The 20,942-nt window shown below is 44.1% G+C and overlaps 1 long non-coding RNA gene across 1 annotated transcript; it reads right to left on the bottom strand.

The window, feature by feature from the left end:
- Window positions 1–7,045: 7,045 nt before the first annotated feature.
- On the bottom strand, window positions 7,046–12,723 carry LOC309858116. Its single transcript, XR_014308040.1, has 3 exons — window positions 12,656–12,723; window positions 10,170–10,289; window positions 7,046–7,346 (listed from the first exon to the last, which is right to left on the bottom strand). It is a non-coding gene; the product is annotated as an uncharacterized lncRNA (long non-coding RNA).
- Window positions 12,724–20,942: the final 8,219 nt, after the last annotated feature.

The following is a 20,942-nucleotide window of genomic DNA, read 5'->3' as shown; positions in this document are numbered from 1 at the left end:
CCCCCTGTCCTGGGCAGTTCACCCCATCCTTGGCCCTGCAAGCTAAGACCCAAGGTTCCTCCCACCTCATTGGCTGGGACCAGGTCACATGACCATGAATGAACCAATACCTGGAGCCAGGGAGTGGAGCCATGGAGGTTGGCACATGTTGTAATGACTTTTCTAATGGCTGTGGTGGCAAGATCTTATGGGATGCATCTGTTAATAAAACGAATATTAATTTCTAATAGTAAGTGGGTCCAAGGTGCTGGCTTAGCACCTAGCACCTCAGTCGCAGAACCTCAGTACTGATGTACTTCTCTGCAGAGACAATGACTGAGGAGCAAAGTGGATGGAAACTGGCCCAGAGTGCACAATGGAAGTGTGTGTGTTTAGGGGGTTGGGGATAATAGCTCTGGGCAAGCTATAGCTCCAACTTACCTAGGTTCAAGAAGGTGCAGGGAATCCGTGGTGTTTCACCATCCATCATTTTGCAGATGGAGAATATGCCTTTGCATAGAGTCTGGCAAGACTTGTTCCAAGTCTTCTCTAGTTGGTACGGAAGTCGGGAAGACAGTTTCCTCCATCTGCTGAGATAGGCATGAGAGGCTGAGTGCTCTCAAGAAAGTGTCTGGCTTTCTGTGAGCCTGCAAACAGGCCTGCTGAGGACAGTTCACAGTTTAGTTCTGAGGAGGGAGTGGTGCCATGTGTGATCCCAGGAAGAGGACAGACCTGGAGTCCGCTGTAGAGCTACTTCATGGGAGTGGGGGTGATCTGCAGCATCCACCCCATGGGATGTCTGTCCTTTATTGAGTTCTGGGTATGGTTTCTGTGACTGTGTCCTAATGGCTGGGATTTCCAAGGAGCAGGATTTTTTGGCTTTACATTAAGAGTTGGTCCACCCGGACTGGGCAAGGCCCATTCTGCTGCTGAGAACTGTGTCTCAGTGGTTGGAGTGTGTATTACAGGCCTAGAGGTCAATGGTGGGGTGGTTACAGTGGTCAGTAGACTACTGTTACTGATGATTTTTGTAAGTGAAATCTATAGGATGATATGTTAGATCTTATGGTTAGGGATCTACATTAGGTGCCCATAAATGGTGCTTTTTCTGAATTTCATATTTGGTGTCTTTTTACTACTTCTAATAGCCCTTTTTGTACTTGGTATTCCAAGAAGCAATGCATTACAACGTTGCCTGCATTGCGTGGATGGGAATTTGAGCATGAAAAGGTTGTCAGTGCTTCCACAAATTGTCCACTGGAACAGCCAAAAAATAAAATTTTATTTTTGACACTAAGTAGGAAATATCCTGCTGTGATTCTTAATTTAAACCAGGGGAGGGGTCCTCTTTTGGTACTGGTAATGAGTACCATAGGCCTTCCTAGGGAACATTATCAGATTCTACTGGAAACTTGGTCTTTGTTTTTGTGGAAGAATCAGGAGTCAACCAGTTATTTGTGTCCTGTCTCATTTTCCATGATGGTTCCACAATAGCTGGTTTCACACCTCTACCATTGTGAAATCCCAACTTTGGCACCAACTTGCCCTTCTCTATCAAGGGCAGAGAGCCAAGTTTGAGCCAAGACAACAGCCGCTTCTGGGTGACTGGGAGACTCTAGGATCAGAATGCTGTTGGTAGGGAGTTACTGGGATCCTAAATTCCAAACCAGCTCCTGACACCCAAATGAAATACATTTCTTTTTTTTTTTTTTAAAGATTCTATTTATTTGACAGACAAGAGATCACAAGTAGGCAGAGAGGCAGGCAGAGAGAAAGATGGGGAAGCAGGCTCCCCACCAAGCAGAGAGCCTGATGAAGGGCTCGATTCCAGGACCCTGAGAACATGACCTGAGCCCAAGGCAGAGGCTTAACACACGGAGCCACCCAGGCGCCCCCCAGATGAAATACATTTCTGACTTAGAAACTTCAGATAGAATTTTTTTGTCCATGATGACAACTGAAGAAAATGTGTCATCCCTAAACCTAACCTTAACCCCTAACAACGCTGAAACCTAAGCTGACCTTAAAGCCCAAACTAGAACCCTGAATCCCAAACTAAAATGGAACCCAAAGCCTGTACCTGAGCCCTGGATCCAAGCCCTGAACCACGAACCCATACCCTAAACCAGACCTCCAAGTCATGAACCCTAAACCCAAATCTCAGCATGAAGCCAAACCCCAAATTTGACCTTGAACTTTATCCCATAAGCCCTGAGTCCTAAAGCATAAATCATAAACTTAAAGCCCTAAACTATAACTCTATTCCTTTGTCCTTCACTCAAAATCCTCACCCTAACACTAAACCCAAAGCCTGATCTAGAACTATGACTAAAACCTGAACCTGAACCCAAATTCAAACCCTTCACCACACTTTGCTTATGCACTTGCCATTGATGGATATTTGCAGTTTCTACCTTTTGAGTCTTGTGAACATTGTTTGGGTTGGGGGCTAGGGTTAGGGTCTTGGATTAGGGTAGGGTCCAGGCTTGAGACCAAGTTGAGGTCAGAGTGTGGGTCTGCATCAGGGCCAAGTTCAGTGCCACTGTTTGGGTCAAGGACTGTTGTAATTCCACATTGTTTCCAATTCATTGTTCCTTAGCTATTTTGGGGGAAGTTGGGGGATATTGGGCTCCATGTAGCTTGAATTTCTGGAATGAAATGGTGTCAGCTGGACCCCGGGAGGGAGCAGGACCTTCCACTGAAGGGTGAGCTCCCACAGTCCTGCACTGCCTTCCACCGCCTGCAGAGGGCGCCAGACCCCAGCTCCCGCCCTGAGCCCAGGCTGCACAGCCACAGCTGGGACCAGAGCCCCGCCTCTTCAGGACCTACTGTGGAGACTTCTGGAGAATGTGGGGCGCCTCCCACCCTGACAGGACAAGCTGAGGAGGGTGTGGCTCTGCAGCCACACTGACCGGACCCGTTGTGGAGGACGCGCCCACACTGGCAGCAGTCCAACCTCCTAAGGACCAGACGCTGGAGGAGGTGAGGAGAAGCCACCTGAGTAAACTGTCAAGCGGTTCGTGGTCTCAGGACCCCACAGAGGAAGGGCGCCCTGTGTAGACACAGGGGCTTCCATCGTTTTGTGTGAGGAGACGTGGCCTCCTGCTGTGCTGTGCGCGGGGCTGTGGGGTCCCCCCTTTCTGGACTCGGGTGCTCCTTGGTCTTCGACTGTGTCTGTGTGCTCGCAGAAACGGTTCCGGGGGCTCCTCAGATGGTCTGCAGCCAGGGAGCGTCCGCCTGCCTCGATGCTTGTGCTCCCCCCTCCTCAGCCCTGCCGGGTCCTTCCCGTGTCCACACCCACTCCGGGCTGGCGCCAATTCCGGAAGTTTGGGAGCCAGAGTGAGGACTCTAGATGGTTTTGGGGAGAGTAGGTATTTTCCCAGTGTGGGTTCTTCCCTGAGCACAGTGCCTCCCCATCTCCGTGTGTCCCCCTCCCTGTCTGTCGTCATTGTTGTAGGGCTGTCAGAGGACAGGTCTTTCACCTTCTTGGTTCAGGGGCCTCCCGGGTATCTTGCTGTCTTGGATGAAGGTCTAAATGAGATTTTTCTCCATAATCTCTTTCTGATGGTTCCTTCCGAGCACGTAGGAGTGCCACTAATTTGTGCATATTGATTTTGTTCCTTGCAAGTTCTTGAATTTAATAGTTCGATTTGCCTTAAACTCAATCTGCCAGTTATTTGACCAGCAGCATGGGTTTATTTGGGAAGAGCAGAGAATGGCAGTCTGGGCTGAGCAAGCTACGGTCCCATCACAGGCAAGTGCAAGAAACAAAGGAGAGGAACATTATTTCATTGAGGAGGAAGAAGTTGGGGAGGGTGCTTGGAAGGAAAGTCCCCTGGAGAAAGGCAGGGTGATGGAGAATTCTCACCAGCTGAGCTGCAAAGCTCCTACAAAAAGTCAGGAGATGAACCTCCAGCTTCCCCTGTGGGGCCTGGAATGGGTGAGTCTCTCCTGTGGGGGATTGCAATGTGGGGTCTGTAATGGGCACTGAGCACCAGGCGCCCCCTTCCAGCCTCCCCTTCTGGCATCCCCAGTCCACTTTACTGGGGCTTCCCTTCCTGCTTTTGCACAGTTCTAACCAGCTTGTGGTGGAACGTTGTGGAAAATTGAAATTCCAAATCCACTGCTTCTACTGCACCTGAAATACAGGGGCCCATGACTTAATCCTCCCATGAGTCTCTTGATAACATGTGTCCTCTCCATTTTGGGTGACCTGGATCTGGGAGGGCTTGGCCTCCATCCCAAAGTCTGATGTCCTCTCTGCTTCCGTGTCATCGTGCTAACATGGATGTTTGGAAGAGTCATTTCCTCTGCGGTGATTTCAAAGTGCAGTCAGCTTGTTATAGCAGCTCAAATACGTGCTGTCTCCACACTCAGATTCCCCAGCCGTCATTTTTTGACCACGTTTGCCACTTCATACGGGATGCTTGTGTGTTTGACCCCACACAAGGACAATGTCCTGCAGAACCACCACATAACCTGAAATGAGGAGATCATTACAGAACTCATCCAAGGGTTAGTGTTAGGGACCAGGGACATGGCGGGACTGACCTGAAGACCCCATGGAGAGCTGTCTGGGTGGCTGAGTTGACAGTGTAGGTGAGGGTGGCTCTGGCTTTGTGTCCAGGAGTCAGCTCTGTGTGGGTGTGTCCTCAGCTGGGCATGCAGATTTTTGCTCCTCTGAATCCTTTCCGGAGTTCCAAATGGCACAGTTTCCTTCTGGGCGGCAGGCTGAGTCCTCTGGGATTGCCCAGGTGTCCCCAAATTGTAGGGCATCTACTGCAAGGCCTTTGGGGTCAGAATCCTGAGGACCAAACCAAAGGTTATGGTTATGGCCCACCACATGGCAGGCCCGATCTGCCAGCACTCTGTCCATCTTTCGGGGGGAGGGGCAGTCGAGGGATTGGTTCAGAGTGAGTGTCAAGCTCCAGGTTTGCATCCAGGGGCCTGCTGAATATGGGGGTGTCCAGAGGTAGGAATGCAGATTTCAGTTCCTCTGAATCCTTTCTGGAGTTCCAAATGGCATGGTTTCTTTCGGGGTGGCAGGGTGAGTCCTATGGTGTTCCTCACTGTCCCCAATCTCTGAGGCTTTGGAACCAGGCCGTTGGGGACAGACCTCTCAGGATAGAATCTAGGCTTAAGAGTTTGTGCCTATGGGCATGGCTGCACTGATCTGAAAGCACTGTGGTGAGGATCACAGGGGTCTGAGTTGAGAGCATGGTTCAGGATCAGTATCAACGTCTGGGTTTGTGTCCAGGGGACCGCTGAATGTGTGGGTGGTGTCATATGTCCAAGACGATTTCCCCTACTCTGAATCCTTTCCAGCATTCCAAATAGCCTGGTTTCCTTCTGGGTGACAAGCTGAAAACTCTGGGATTTCTCAAGTCTTGCCCTTGCCCTTGCAGAATCCTGAGGGACAACCTACTAACTGCAAAAGAGCAAAAATTCATCAGGATTCAGAGAGTGGAAATCCATTTGTACTGGAAAAGAAAGAAGCAGGCTTGCTGTGAATCCAGCAGGGAGGACAGGCAGAGATAAAGACTGCTGTATAAGTCGCGGAAACTATTGTTTTTTAAGGGTCATGCTGTCTCTGTAAAATGCAATGAGGACTCTCTCTTGGGGAACTCCTGCTTTCCTACCAGTGACGCCCCCAGATTCTGCTTTGCTAGTCCCATGGATTCCTGGGGATACCCAGTTGATAAGCTACGCTGTCCTCATGACAACACTTGCTAATGGACTGAATGTTTGTGTCTTGTCCCAATTCAGATGTTGAAGCCCTGACCCTCAAGGAGTGCCATCAGGAGGTATGGGCTTTGAGAGGTGATGAGGTCATGAGATTGGAACCCTTGTGAATGAGATAAAAGCACTTCTGAGAAAAGACCTGAGAGATTGTTCTGCCAGCTGTCATCCATGCAAGGCTACAACGGAAATATGAGCATCTATAGAAGATGAAGCAGTCTCTTGCTAGATGTCAGATCTCCCAGGATCTTGCTTTTGGACTTCTCAGCCTCTAGAACTGCAAGGAATAGTACATGTTTTGCTGTTTCAGCCACCCAGTCTGTCATCATTTTTTGCAGCAGCCTGAACTGAATAAGGCAGAGCCCAAGTCCTGGTTAATCCCTGCTTCTACTCATTTCCCCTCAGAAAGAGCTTCTAATCCAGAACTGACCTCTGCTTTCCATACACGTGCTTCAGACTCCTTCTGTGAGAGCCCAGACTTTGTAAAAGACTCCTCCCTCATGGCAACCAGCATTCTGTGACTCCTGAGGAATGTCCTCCGTGACTGTATTAAGTCAATCAATCTGATTTTGATTCTGGAGTCCCAGGATCAAGGACTGCACCAGGCTCCCAGCTTCATGGGGAGTCCGCTTCTCCCTCTGACCTTCTCCCCTCTCATGCTCTCTCTCTCACTCTCTCTTTCTCTCCAATAAATAAATAAAAATCTTTTAAAAATCTGATTTTAACAGACCATAAGCTTGTTCTTGCTGGTCTTTGGAAGATTAGGCATTAGCCCTTCTGAGAAAGTTTTGAATGGCTGCTTCATGAAGGGGTAAACTGTGTCCCCAAAGTCTCTTTCTGCTGCCTTCTAATCACAGATGCTGAGACAAATCCTCCCAGGTGCTGGTTTTTCAAAGCACTTAATGCTTTGGCTTTGAAGTTCCTCCCTTGACAATTCTGCTTTAATCAGTTTGTTATAAAAGAGCCAATTGGTGGTGGATGCAAAGTGCACTGATAAAGTTAATATCAGGGAACAATTTTTTGAGTGTCAAGCATGTGCATGTGTGTGCACACACATATCCATGTGCTAAGCATTATGGTAAATGTGTGACAAGAACTAAAACATCAAAAAGTCAGGATACCCCATTAGCTGATATTTTTATTATTCCTACATCCTAAACTATGAAAAACAGGGTCAGAGAATAAGAAGTGGCAAAAAGAATCAAGATTTGAGGCAGTTCGATTTCACAGCCAGCCTTGATCAATAGGCATGTACACCTGTGTCTAGTTTCAGCTCTGTGTAACCTTGACATAACCTTGGATAAGCCATTTATCTCTCAAGTTCAGGTTCTTGGTCCAAAGAGGGAAGGGGCACAGGTTGAGTACCTCCAGTGGGCCTTCCTGGCAGGCTTGTTCATCCAAGCATTCTTGTTTCAGTTTGAGTAATTGAATTCAGCCTTTGTTTTACCGAAGGCCAAGCTTGTCCAGTGTGTCCATGCCACCAGCCAACAGCATTTGTCCATGCCATGTAACAACTGAGCAACATTCATAGGAATGGGGGGAGGAAAAGGTGTCCACAGGTGTTGACAGATGTTCTGCATGGAGGGACAGGAGCTGGGGCCATCACCTGCTGTTTCTAGTGGCCTTCTCTGTCGAGTTAAAATAAATGGCAATTATTTGCAATGACAGGGATGAAAGTAGAGGGTATTATGCCAAGCGAAATAAGTCAGTCAGAGAAAGACAATTATCATATGATCTCACTCATATGTGGAGTTTAAGAAACCAAACAGAATCATAGGGGAGGAAAGGAAAAAAATAAAACAAGATGAAGTCAAAGAGGGAGACAAACCAGAAGAGACTTAAAAAAAAAAAGATTTTTATTTACTTATTTGACAAACAGAGATCACAAGTAGGCAGAGAGGCAGGAAGAGAGAGAGGAGGACGCAGACTCCCCAGGGAGCAGAGAGCATGATGTGGGGCTCGATCTCAGGACCCTGAGATCATAACCTGAGTTAAAGGCAGAGGGTTTAACACACTGAGCCAGCGAAGTACCCCTCAGAAGAGACTCTTAATCACAGGAAACAAACTGAGGGTTCTTGGAGGGGAGGGGGATGGGTGGATGGGGTAACTGGGTGATGGACATTAAGGAAGGCATGTGATACAGTGAGCACTGGGTGTTATAAAAGACTGATGAATCACTAACCTGTATGTCTGAAAATAGTATTATATGTTAATTAATTGTATTTAGATTAAAATTTTCTTTAAAAATAATTTTAAAACAAAATAAGTAACAATCAAATAATGATCAGAGTTATCCAGCAGGGAGTATCAGATCTAGATATCAATTAAATTTAAGGGGCTTGCCGAAGTTTAGGAGAGTCACACTAGGTCATTTTCCAGTGTGGGGAAGTCTTCAGGGGCAGTTCCAAAGACAAAGATTATTAATAATTCTCCTTCCCCCATTCCTCCAAGAGCCAAAGATGTTTCCTCCACTCACCCACTGGCCCTGTATATAGGTGTTGCTTTCTCTCTACCAATCACAAAATCAGTGAGTAGCTATAACTTCACCTTTTCCAATATCCCCCTACCCCCGACCTTTTGTCTTTAATGGCCATGGGCAACAGGGACAAAGACATTTTTTAAAAACTTACAGAGATCTATTATGCTCTACTACCTTGGCCAACATGGGCCACTGCAAAGGGATTCTGCGAACTGTGTACTCAGATGAATGGTCATTATCTTCAAAACGGCAGGGGCAGTGATAGACACAGGAACCAAAAAAGCAAGAGTTAATGGACCATCAGAATAATGGAGTACCAACACTTTTTTGTCCTTGGCTTGAATCCTCAAGGTCCAGTGTCTCAACAGAATTTTCATTTTGGTCTCATTTGACTCACTTGTTCACCCCTGGGCCAGTTGGCAGTTATACTGAGAACTGGAAATTTTCCTTAGAAGAGAAAAAGAGTATTTGTCAAGTAAACCAAGGACATGTCCATTATAGGAAGTTAGGCCTTTTGTCATGGTACTCCATTAGCACCCTCCTGACTGTTTAAGAAAAAAAAAATTGTGATACCCATTAAAGACAGTAAGGAAAATTTTATTCAAGGGATGCTACTATGATGGGATTTTATTTTATAGTATGGGAGAGAAATCTGGCTCAGCTTAGACAAATGGAGATTTACAATTAAAGAGCATGGTGGGGGTCACTGAATGTAAAATTAAGATGAACATCAAGGGTAAGGATGAAGGGATTCTGGCTAAACCATCTGGACAGTAATATTGTTGAAGGAAGGCTAGGGCCATAAACTATTGAGAGCAGGGGATAAGGAATTTTTTAAAAGACTTATTAATACATTTTAGAGAGAGGGAGCAGAGGTAGGGGTAGAGGGGGAGGGAAAGAGAATTTTAATCAGACTCTTCACTGAGCATAGAGCCTGAGGTGAGGCTTAATCTCAGGACCGTGAGATTATGACCAGAGCAGAAACCAAGAGTCAAACGTTCAACCAGCTGCACCAACCAGGTGCCCTGGGAATAAGGGATTTGATCAGATATTAATCGTTATAGATACTGAAGCACCTGGGTGGCTCAGTTGGTTAAATCTCTGGCTTTGGCTTAGGTCATGATCTGATCCCAGGATCAAGCCTGGCATTGGGCTTGCTGCTCAGTGGGGAGTCTGGTTCTCTCTCTCCCTCTGCTACTCCCCCTGCTCAGGCTCTCTCTCTCTGTCAAAATAAATAAATCTTAAAAAAAAAAGAGTGGTAAGGTACCAGGGGTGAGAGATAAGAAATTTGATCAGATATCAAGAGTAGGATAGGAGATTGCTGAAAAATTGACTAAGCAGATTTCTTGCTAAAACTGGGCTAAGTGGGCGGAGCCTGAGGTCAAGGCTGGACAGAAAGAGGACTCAGAGGAACTTGACTCAAGTCTGGTCAAGGAGAAAATCTTCATCATCCATGACCATTGTATTTTCTGCAGTCACACATTTTACTAATTCTTTTATCAGACATTCAGTGAACGAGAAACATGAACACAGCAGCAATAATATAACAAATGTAAGCGCTCTAGCAGAGACAAAGGCAGTATAGGAATCCACCTCATCAGATTTAGAATATGCATGACTCCATGACTGAATTACTACCACTGCTTGACTTTACTGTTAAGATTAAGATGTAGTACAGAGGATCAGAGGGAAGGAAGGGAAAACTGAATGGGAGTCATCAGAAAGGGAGACAAACCATGAGGCACCTTTAACTATAGGAAAAAAACTGAGGGTTTCTGGGGGGGAGGGGAGTGGGAGACACGGAGTAACTGGGTAATAGGCATTAAGGAGGACACGTGATGTGATGAGCACCAAGTGTTATCCACAACTGATGAGTTACTAAATTCTCTGAAACCAATGATGTACTATCTAATGGCTAATTGAATTTAAATATCTAAAAAAGACACTTAAAAAAATATGTAGCATAACTCACAATATCCTTTGAGTGGAAGAATGTGCGGACTTTCCACACCTCTGCCGTCCAAGTCCCATGGCTAGTAGCCACATGTGGCTCATGACCACTTAAAAGGTGGCCAGTTCAAATGGAGAAATGCTGTAAAAGCAGAATAAACACTGGCTTTCAAAGACATATTGTAACCAAAGGTTAGAAAGTATTGCCACCCTCACATCGCAAACATCGCATGACTTCTACAGCTAATGAGAGTGGGACCCAAGATGGGAGAGGTCAACCTGAAAGTCCATGATGTCAGAAAGAACATGGGGAAGAAAGAGTCACAATCCTGGAGTGGGTGGGCTGAGGACAGTCAGAATGCCTTTTTTTTTTTTTTTTTTTTTTTGGTGATTCTGTATATGTACAAGGAGAATTCACTGGAGATGACATCTGTATGCCTCACATTTTCAAGGGAAAATTATGAAAATGCATATAGACCCACAGCTATAGTTTAATTATGTTTGAAATGTATTCAGAACTAATCCAGTCAGTAAATTGCATATTTTCACATTTAGCTTCTCAATTTTCTCTTCGGCCCCTCCCATTCTTGAAATCCCAACACAAATCCCATCTCTTGCCTAAGGACCATAAACTACCTCACTATCAAAGGCTACAGTTCATTAATTCATTTGATTCATTCAAAGCAACCTAATCTTGAGTGATGTCTTAGGCACTCTTCTAGGGACTGGTGACACGGTGAACAAAATAGGTAAAGATCTCACTTTCATGGAGCCTATCTGGTATTTAGGGGAAAATCTTTCCTTATCACCATAAAAAGACTTATTATGGATGTTGCTTAGAATTTCAGTTTTTTTTTTCTTGACAGTATCTCAGGTGATCATCTTTGAGGTGGTTCTCCTGAAAATACCTTTGGGGGATACTGACTAGACTTTCTGAGTCAGACACTTTCCTAAAGACAGGGGTCACAGGAAAAGTGACAACTGTCACTCTTGCAGTAAGAACAGGGATCACAATGCTTGAAACAGAGATATGCTGCTCAGCTGTCAGAAAGTCCATAAGGCTCCAAATGTGTGTGGCCAACTAATGGAACCTGTAACTCAGAGGTTATCATCCTGAGAGCAATGGGAAATCCCTCTAGTTAAGGACTCTCCTTGACGGAAGCTTGACAATGGCCTTGATTTACTTACTATGATGTTTAGGTAATTATACACATTAAGAAAAGTGCACAAGGCACTTACATTTCCATGATACCATCAAAGATATTGTTGTTTTATTAAAATGTTACATCTAGAGCTGTAACGTATAGAGTAATTAAGTCAATTACTATGTGGTACAGGTGAGACTATTGTAACAGCCATACTTCCATAAAAAAGAACAATTTTTGTGGTTTCTGATCTAGGTATCAGCCAGTGAATAATTCTGTATCAGTGTCCAGTTACCGGGCTAAACATGTATTCTATTTATACTTCTGAGCGTAAGCTGAATTGTGATCACTGAGCCAGCTGTGTTTTAGTAACTACTCATTTACCCAACATAACAGATATAAGAAGGTAAAAGGCTTCTAAGGAGACTGGTTACTTATATTTTGAACCACCTTTTGGCAGGTATAACTTGCAACTTGTGCTTAGTGGTAAGATTTCTGATATTTACTTTCTCCTTCCTTTGGCAAGTCAAGTTAGTTAAAAAGTAATTAGAGTTGAGTCCATTGTTTTTCTTAAATGTTTACAGAGATATAGAACTCTCAAGTTTCTTTACTAGACAGGATTAGATCACATTAGTGATAAAGATCAGAATGATTTACATTGCTAAAACGAGAACTTCCTGTCAGTTTGGAGAAAGCTCATTTTTATAACCAACATATTGGCTGGGCTAGAGATTAATGAGTGCTATGGGTGGGGTGATGAAAGTGATATATTCAATGACCTGTGGAATTTGTTCTGTAATTTCCCCACTCCTCTGGTCAGCAGAGTGTCTTCTTCAGTACCCAGCACTGCCCATAACTGCATTCAGAAAATCACTCTACAAAAATGGTTATTTGTTTTGCCTTTTTTTATAATTTTTTAAAACATTTGATTTATTTACTTGACAGAGAGAGAGAATGAGAGCACAATCAGGGGGAGCAGCAGAGGGAGGGGGAGAAGCAAGCTTCCTGCTTGGTGGGATTGCACAAGGGCTGAAAAAGACAGAATGGGAAGGGGACAAGGAGAATAGTGGGTTCCAGCTTCTTGGAAACAGAGCCCACATCTATTTCTATGTTTATCTCACTGCTCTAAACCCAGGTCACAGCACAATGCCTGCAGCAGAGTCATGGAAGTGCTCCAGAACTGATAATTATTGCTATTTATACTACTAAAATTCCTCCACAAAGGGCCAAGTGTCATAGCTTCTCCCAGTTCCCCACACTGAACGCAGTGAAGAATCAAACTATCGGGTTAAGGATGTTGAGAAGCGTTTAACAGGACCCAGATCACAGGAGCCATATTGTATTGCAGGACCAGGGGTCTTACCAGTGACTAGGTATTCACTCCTCTTGAGAGGCTAGCTCCTTGGATCTCCCTCTTCAATCCTCTGAACCCATGTCTGGCATCAGAAACAAAAGTAAACATAACGTATCGCCCTCGTTTATTTTTTACTATTACTTGTTACAGAGGAAGAGAGAGATCACAAGCAAGGAGAGCAGCAGGCAGAGGGAAGGCAGGCCCCCCACTAGAGCCTGGTATGGGATCCAATCCCAGGACCCTGGGATCATGACCTGAACCAAAGGTAGATGCTTAACTGAGTAAGCTACCCAGGCATCCCTTATTGTCCTTCTTTAAAACTGAATGTATTCTCTCTCCCTCTATCTTTGTCCCCACTCTGTCACTCATACTCACACAATCACAGAGTCACAGACAATAGCAAGATATTTCCCATTCTAATTTGCTAAGGCACTATGAGCTTAAGCTCAACAGAATCACTTTGCCAGCTGCTGCTCTACCGTGCCCTGATCCATTCTCTATCCCCAAGCTCGATCTGTAACTCAAGTGTCATGGTGGTGGCTCTTTCTGCCCTCCCTCCACAAGGCTGTCATCAGCACACTCTTCCCCGTGGCTCCACTCCCCGGCACTGGCTGCCTTTGGTCTACTGGTATGCCCTCTCCTAGAGCTTTTCCACTCTCCCTGAGGGGAAGACAACCCTTACTTCTCCCCTGTGGCTGTCACGTGTCAACTATATATTGTGACGATCAGCCCAATTAAGAGATTGGGAACTAAAAGACCGGCTTCTGCTTATGGATAAAACTAACTCTGGGGCTTGGGACACATGACAGCAGCACATGGTGGTAGGCAGCACTCTGAGAGATACTCCCTCCAGAATCACCCCTGGCTGGAAGTAGTGGTTGGCCAAGGCCTCCCAAATATCTTCCCTTCAGAGTTGCACTTGCATCAAACTCAAAACTGTGGCACATACGGGACTTTCTTGTCGGCCTCTAGCTCTAATGACCTATTGGACTTCAGAGGTGCTTTTTTATACCCACTTACCTTATAACATCCACGTGTGACACCTCTAGAATTCTCTCCATGGTTTTTCTCCTGTACTAATTGTTATGGACTGAATTGTGTCCCCACAAAAGTCATATGTAGAATTCCTAATCTCCAGTGTGACTGCATCTGGAGATAGGGCCTACCTAGAAGGAGGTACTGAAGGCTTGGTGAGGTCACGGGAGTCCTAATCTGCTAGGACTGGTGTCCTCATAAGGGGGAAACACATGAAAGCACTCCCCCTACCTCCCCTCTGGGGGCCCACAGAGAAGAGGTCATCTGAGGGCACAGTTGAAAAGATAGTGATCTATAGACCAACAAGAAAAGGCTCACTGGAGACCAACCTTGCTGGCACCTTGATCTGGAACTTCTGGCCTCCAGATCTGTGAGAAAATACATTTCTGTCATTTAAGCCCCCCAGCCTGTGTTTGGTATAGCAACCTGAGTAGACAAAAATATACTGATAAAGCCTTCTTTCAAGCTTGGGAGAAACTTTCTATACACTGTGCTCCATGCTTTTGGGTCTAACACTTCTCTCCATAGCCATTGCTAATATTTGAGCCAGAGAAGTCATAAATACTAGCAATGTTGGAATTGGATAGGGGATCAATAACCATCTAACTCAGTATCCCCAGTTATGAAGAATTAACACACAGACACACACACACACACACACACACACACACACTACAAACATGGTTATCCCACTTAATTACATTGGTGATTTCTTGATACCCAAGCCCACATGCCAGCTCCCCTTCAGAGTACTAACCTCACTATCTCCCTGTGACCTACCCATCCCTAGGACCTTATAACTCAACTCCTGCCAAGCTAACAACAAAAGTTTATGATTCAGTTCCTATCTCTCCTGCTTTATTCATGACCTCTTAAAGTCTAGTGACCCATCCTCCTCTTCTTTCTAAAAAACAAAACAAAACAAAACAAAACAAAACAAAACAAAACAAAACCCACTGCTTCCTGGGAACCTTTCAGATTTTTTTTTTAATTTTTTTAAATTTTTTATTTCTTTTCAGTGTAACAGTATCCAGTGTTTTTGCACCACACCCAGTACTCCATGCAATACGTGCCCTCCCCAATACCCACCACGTCGCTCCCTCTACCTCCCCCCCACCCCTTCTAAATCCTCAGATTGTTTTGCAGAGTCCATAGTCTCATGTTTCACCTCCCCTTCCAATTTCCCTCAACTCCCTTCTCCTCTCCATCTCCCCTTGTCCTCCATGCTATTTGTTATGCTCCACAAATAAGGGAAACCCTATGATCATTGACTCTCTCTGCTTGACTTATTTCACTCAGCATAATCTCTTACAGTCCCGTCCATGTTGCTACAAAAGTTGGGTATTCATGCTTCTTTCAGATGTTTTTGACCTCTATAATCTACTGAAGGATAACAATGTACCAGAACACTTGAGTGACCATTAATGCCTATTGGTCACATCGTGTATGCTACGTAGGACCCTATTCTGTGTTCTTAACAATCATGGCTTCGACTCGTAGCTGAAGGTGGACTTTAACTGGAGTCTATTGTGCAAATACCTGAAGCAGGAAGTCCCCTGCCCAGTGAATGAGGCATGCAGACTTCCAGAGGTCTTGAGGTCCTCTCTTCAAATATACACATTCACTTTGAGCAATCAGTATTCCCACCCAAACGAGAGACAAAAGAAAAAAAAAGTAAAAAAAGAAAAGTAGAAGAGAGAGAGAGAGAGAGACAGTAAATAAAGGGAAGATGAAAAATAAGGTTCAGCCCAGATGGGCCCCAAGGTAAGATTTATGAAGTAGACAAACAAAAAGAGATAAAAAGACTGATACAAGTATATGACAAGAGAAAAAAAAATACCATATATATATATATATATATATATATATATATATATATATATGCAAATAAAGAAAGAACCTCGTCAAAAAGAACCACAAGTGTAAAATTTATATGCTATCAGGACAAACACAAAAAACACAGAAACACTGGTGGAAGAAGATGGGAGAGTTCTTATAAATTCTCAGTGTATGCGAGGAAGGTTGTTTTGATTCTTCCTGGATGTATCTTGATATCTTTGTTAAAGGACTCAACTTTCCTAAGATAAAGGGGATTAAAAATTGGTTTACCTATAGGGGTAGTATTGATTGGGGAAAGGGGATTACTTTGAAGTTTAACTCTATATGAATATTAGAGGATAAAATTAAAAAGGAATAAACTAAACTAAACTAAAATTTTAAAAAAGGAATTCAAAAAATAAAAATGCAAAAGAAAAACATAGGTGTATGTATCAAAAAGTTAGGTTAGAAAGGTATTATGGAATTTGAGGTACTGTACAACTCGTTGTGATGTTAAATAGGTTAAAAAAATTACCTATGTGTAAAAAAAAAAAAAAAATGAACCGGAATAGTGGGAACAAGTTAACAATACAAGTTTTCCTAAGAAGTAGTGGTTTTTCTCTTGAGGTCCTTTTTTTTCTTTCTTTCTTGGTCTGTTTTCTGGGGGAGGGGCCTGCCACGTGGGTTGTCAGGCAATGATGTTTCCTGAGTTAAGTCCTCCCACCCCCCTCAAGGGGTTGAGCTCTGAGGAAACTGTTTTTTTTTTTTTTTTCAGGCTTTTGTTCTCTGGCGGTTTTTATTAATCTTGTTCACTTTTTTTTTCCTCTCACCTTGACCACCTTTGATGGTTTTTGTAGTTTTAGAGGAAAACAAACCACACCCTGATCTCCCTCTCAGAGAGAAGCCTCGTCTGGGTGCAGAGCCTAAATAAGTTCCCCCTTGGCCACCGGCAGAGCAGGTTCCAAGTTGCAGACCCTGAGGGCGCAGGATCTTTTGCTTGTACCCAAAGCCAAGGCAGTGGCAGCTGTCTGGGAGCTCCCAACTGCCAGAGAGTTTCCAAGCAGCGATCTCACACTGAGATTTTGCCGCTGGCCCAGGCTGGGAGTGCCCGGCTTGCACGCACCTCTTTCAGATGCGGCACGCCTCTCGGCCACTGAGAACGGGGTGCTGGTCCGTAAACACCAGGCTGAGCTTTTGCGCACCTCTGTCAGGGGAGAGTTTGGGGTGCGCGGCTTAGGCTTTGAAACAATGGCGCAGGTCAAAGAGTGCCAGCTGGGCCTTTGTAACTCAGGGGAGCATGAGGGACGTGTGTGCATATCTCAAGCTTTGTGGTAGGGCTCGCACGTTCTGTGGACCGGCGTGGCTCCCATCCCCTCACAGGAACTAGAACCCACGCATTCTTGGGCGCGCTGGCGGCTTAGGGACCAAGAGCTGGTTTCTCCGCTGCACTCTCTCTGCCTCAGCGCCAGGGGAGACTTTCCTGAGACCGGGGACTTAAACCCCTGTCCCTAGCTGCCCCGATTCCCACAATCCCCCCCCCCCCCCCCCGCGATCCTTTGCTTTTTGGAATGCTTTCAACCAGTCTCCAAGTTAATGCTGGTCCCCAGACGCAGTGCACTCTCGCTCGTATTGGGGTATTACTTTCCAACCGGTCACCTCTGGTGGCTCCCTCCCCCTTTTGTTTATCTTCCGATATCAGTCCACCGCCATTCCGATTTCGCTTTACCTGCCCACTGGCGTCTTCTGCCCCTATAGAGATCCAGATGTGTGTAATTCTAATCTCAGGCGGATTTCATGGGTGATCGGAGTTCTTTGGTAGTTAATATGCTCACTTTGGGGTACTGGCTGAAAAGGCGCCTCCCCCTAGTCCCCCGCCATCTTGTCCCCCCCCCACACACATTCACTTTGAACAGTCGTACCCTCCCCAAAGGAAAAGATGACCATCCAAAATCAGCTTGTGGCCTCAGAGAGTTGCTGCTAGATTGCAGGCAGTGTTAGCGTCCTCCAGTTTGTTGGCCCCTCGGTGCTAGAAATCCCCATTTCTATACACAAGCTTCCTCTCAAAATTCTAACCAATTAATGGAGGCAACTGGGTAATTTTCTATCGACATAACAAAAGTCCAAGGCTATGTATTTAGAAACAAACAATTTTGTCCTCTATTGGGTTTGCTATTTTAGTAGAATTATGTGTAAGAGAGGCAGTTAGAAAGAGCTTTTGATGTACAAATTTAAATTTGAACTTATTCTAATTTTGAACTTTATTCTCTTCCCTCTCCCTGGGGAATTTCTTTCATGTCCTTTTAAAAAAAAAATTTATTTATATATTTGACAGAGAGACACTGCAAGAGAGGGAACAGAAGCAGAAAGAGTGGGAGAGGGAGAAGCAGGCTTCCCACCAAACAGGGAGCCCGATGTGGGTCTCAATCTCAGGACCATGGGATTATAACCTGAGCCTAAGACAGATGCTTAACAACTGAGCCACTCAGGCACCACTTCTTTCATGTTCTTAATAAAACTGAGAGTTTTTGTATAGAAGATGGATGGTCACCATGATTCTATAGTGCCTTGCTTGACCAAGATATAAAAGTATACAAGCATCAGCTTTCAAAGGATTATGTCCAGCAAATTCTTATGTTTACCATAATGTTAATTTTTAAAATTTACTTGTTTTTTTTTAAAGATTTTATTTATTTATCAGAGAGAGAGAGAGCGAGCACAGGCAGACAGAATGGCAGGCAGAGTCAGAGGGAGAAGTAGGCTCCCTGCCGAGCAAGGAGCCCGATGTGGGACTCGATCCCAGGACGCTGGGATCATGACCTGAGCCGAAGGCAGCTGCTCAACCAACTGAGCCACCCAGGCGTCCCCTAAAATTTACTTGTTTAAATGCAGTACAAAAAAACAGATGTTTGTCATTTTTGTAGCAAATTATTACTGGTTTTTCATTCATCTTTTAGAGTCCTGAAGATGTTTGGTTTCCCTTGAAGTACTGAAAAGAAGATACTAAAATTATTTGGGGGTGACTGGGTTGTTCAGTCAGTTGAGTGGCTGCCTTCAGCTCAGGTCATAATCCCAGGATCCTGGGATCGAGTCCATCTTCAGTCTCTCTGCTCAGCAGAGAGCCTGCTTGTAACTCTCCCTTTGCCTGAAGCTCTGCCTACTTGTGCTCTCTCTGTCAAATAAATAAATAAAATCTTTTTAAAAAACTGGAAGGGCTTCTCAGTCACTCTTTCCTACTATCCCCATTTGTACATAAGGAAAGGCAGTGCAAACCTGGAGGGAGGAGCCCAGAATGAAAATGAAAGAAAGAAAATGAAAAAAGATTTTAATCTGTAAGATTAACAGTTTGAATTCACAGTAAAGTAAAAGAAAATCCACACTTTATTTAGTAAAGAAGATTCCTCCTGACCAGTCATCATCCATTCTGCTACTCTCTTCTGGAGACACCCTCATAGACACACCCAGAAATAATTTTAGTAATTTTTTTATGATACCCATACACATTATAACACTTTTTTTATTTATCTTATACATTCAAAGTTTTCAGTTATGCTTTATGCATAAAAGCAGAACTTTGGTACCACCATCATTTAATCATGGCACTATTCCTATAGATAACTGTTCCTACGCGCTTAAAAAAATAAAAAAAAAAACTTTTATTTAAGTAATCTCTATGCCCCACATGGGGCTCAAACTCACGATCCCATAATCGAGAGTCACAAGCTCCTCCAACAGAGCCAGCCGGGGGCCCACCTATATACTCTCTTTAATAAGAAACCTGACACTCATCAAAGTTAAGTACTTGCCCCAAATTCTGGGGCAAGAGCCTTGGAATTAACCTTGAGACCAAGCACTTAACCATTAAACTACCTCCTCCCAGCACAAAGGAAGTTTGATATTACTCACTTACTTATTGGTGTTATATTCAGTTTGGAGTTTGTTGTTTCCCAAGCAGTTCATTATAGGCTGTCCTCTTGTATTTATGAACCGAATTCATTGTCAAACTTTTTTCTTCATAACTATTTAGAGAAATGGGCAAAGTTGTTCTTTCACATTCCTATTTTGTTGTCAAGGAAGCTGATGCCCAGGGTGGGAGGAATGAGGCAGAAATCTTAATCCTGAGTCCTTTGATGAGGAAATTCAGTGAAAAGTAATGTTTTTGACATAGGAAACAGACTTGCTCATGAGTCTAGCAGTTGATGTGTATATAGTACACAAGGTATTCAATTCATTTGCTCTATACATTTATTAAATTTGATAAATATGTTGCTTCTTATCCTGAGGGATTTTTTTTACCAGAAAGCACCAGACAGTGAACATTTGATCAGTACTGCTAAATCCACACCCATAATCTGCCTGTTCTTCAGATCAGCAGCTTCCAATCAAATTTAATTGTCAAATAAAATTCATGTGATACTTTCAGGTTCATTTCACTACAAATAAATTTCAATAAGTGTTAAAAAAAAAAAAGAAAAGAAAATGAAAGGGAAACAGGCTGAGAGACTAGAACCAAAGCTTCACCAAAGTATAGCCTTCCAAGAAGTAGAAAATGGGATGTTTGCTTCCAGCTTGGAGAGTATGGGAGCTTGGGTAAAAGAAACAAGCAAAATCCCGATGATTACGAGGCTCTGGAGGAATGGGGTGGGGTACCCAGGTGACCAGTAGGTTACAAACCCAGATTATACCCATTTTCATTAAAAAGAAAAAAAAATACCCTGCAGTTCATCCTCTTCATGCCCCTCCCTCCTGCAAAGAGAGTACAAAGCAGTGACTCTCGAGGTACATAAAAATGAGTGAGACATAAACCAACAATCACAAATGTTTCAGAAAAATCAAGCCATGGAAAAAAAGAACAGCTTTAATATGTTTTATCCTTTCTTTCAAGAGAGAATATGCACCTAAGGGGGGAAAAAAGTGTTAGACATTAACATCAATGTAATTAAATTAATCATATGGATAAGCCAGAATATCTTATCATGAAATGAGAGCAGGCAGTTATAAAAATAATTAACCGATATCTTGGAAATACAAATAGCAACAGCAGTAAAAAGAAACCTTTCAAAGAGATGGGTTGAATATCAGAATGAGCACTTCTTAAAACCAAACCAGAGAGAAGGAATATCAAGCTAAGGAATTCTCTAAGAAGGCAACCCAAGGAAGAAAAAGAAAAAAACCTCTGAGTGAAAGGTAAGGAATTACAGAAGACAGACCTAAAAGTTCCAGTTGAAGTCTACAGACATCCCATTGGTTTGTTAGCCTTCCTGCTTATCTTCTCAGCCAAAAGTAAAGCACCTCAGCGCCGTTGGACTTTTTCCCAGTTATTGTTGGCTTCTGGCTTAGAGGCTCAAGTGCTGGTTTGGGCCCCGGTTTTCCCCCAGGATTCCCCTACCAGCACCTGTGACTTTTTCAGACAGCCTCCTCAGGAAGCCCAGGACAACCAGCAGCT

This window comes from Mustela nivalis (assembly GCF_964662115.1).
Source record: "Mustela nivalis genome assembly, contig: HAP1_SCAFFOLD_1871, whole genome shotgun sequence".
Lineage (NCBI taxonomy): Eukaryota > Metazoa > Chordata > Mammalia > Carnivora > Mustelidae > Mustela > Mustela nivalis.
Note: the sequence above shows the minus strand (reverse complement) of the source record. Positions and strands in the feature narration are given on the sequence as shown.